Here is a 1,141-nt window from a genome sequence, read left to right on the forward strand (position 1 = left end):
ATGCTGATTTATTATTAATATATTAATTTTTTTGGAACCTGTGATACTTTTTTTTTTTTGAGAATTCGTTGATGAATAAAAGGTTTTAAAAGAACAGCATTTATTTAAAATAGAAAGGTTTTCTAACAATATACACTACTGTTCAAAAGTTTGGGGTCAGTACATTTTTATTCTTTCTTTTGTTGAACGAAATTAGTGCTTTTATTTACCAAGGATGTGTTTAATTAATAAAAAGTGATAGCATAGATTTACATTGTTAGAAAATATTTATATTTTGAATAAATGCTGTTCTTTTCAACTTGTCATTCATCAAAGAATCCTAAAAAAAAAGAACCTAATTATAATAATAAATCAGTATATTAGAATGATTTCTGAAGGATCATGTGACACTTAAGACTGGAGTAACAGCTGATGAAAATTCAGCTTGGCATCACAGAAATAAATTATATTTTAAAGCATATTAAAATAAAAACCATTATTTTATATTGTAATAACATTTTGAAATATTACTAATATATATATATATATATATATATATATATATATATATATATGAAGATATAAAGATATAAAAATAATACTGATTCAGAATATTTATAAAAACAATAATATGTTTTTTTTTTTTAATTTCACAAGCAATTACAACAAAACAGCAAGTATTGTCTTAAATTAATGAGAACTTAAAAACAGAAAATCAGGAATAGTATTTTCTTGTAAAATATACTCCATCTCAATCTTTGCTTTATTTACAGCTTTGAAAACAAATAGTTTGTAGTGTGTAAATACATCATTTGTAAGTCGATTGTGTTTCTGTGGCTCGATCAACACTGATCTGTTTGTTTGACATCAGAATATAGGCTTTTCCTCATCAGATTTGACCCTGAAGTCATGTTAGTGTTTGTTTCTTGTTATCCAGTACAAATATCTAACCATTCCTTAAATCAAGATGCATTTACTTGAGGAGCAAAATTACATTTTGAGTTTGGCAATAAGGTTAGAAAAACTCTCAAAATCACATTCATTAAATGTGTTAGTTGTCATGGGCAAAATGGTTGGCATCTTTGGTAAATATGGGCAAAGAAGGCTGTAAAAATAAATCTGCATTGTTTCTCCTTTAGCTCTTTTAGTCAAAAATTCTGCA

This window comes from Garra rufa, chromosome 2 (assembly GCF_049309525.1).
Source record: "Garra rufa chromosome 2, GarRuf1.0, whole genome shotgun sequence".
Lineage (NCBI taxonomy): Eukaryota > Metazoa > Chordata > Actinopteri > Cypriniformes > Cyprinidae > Garra > Garra rufa.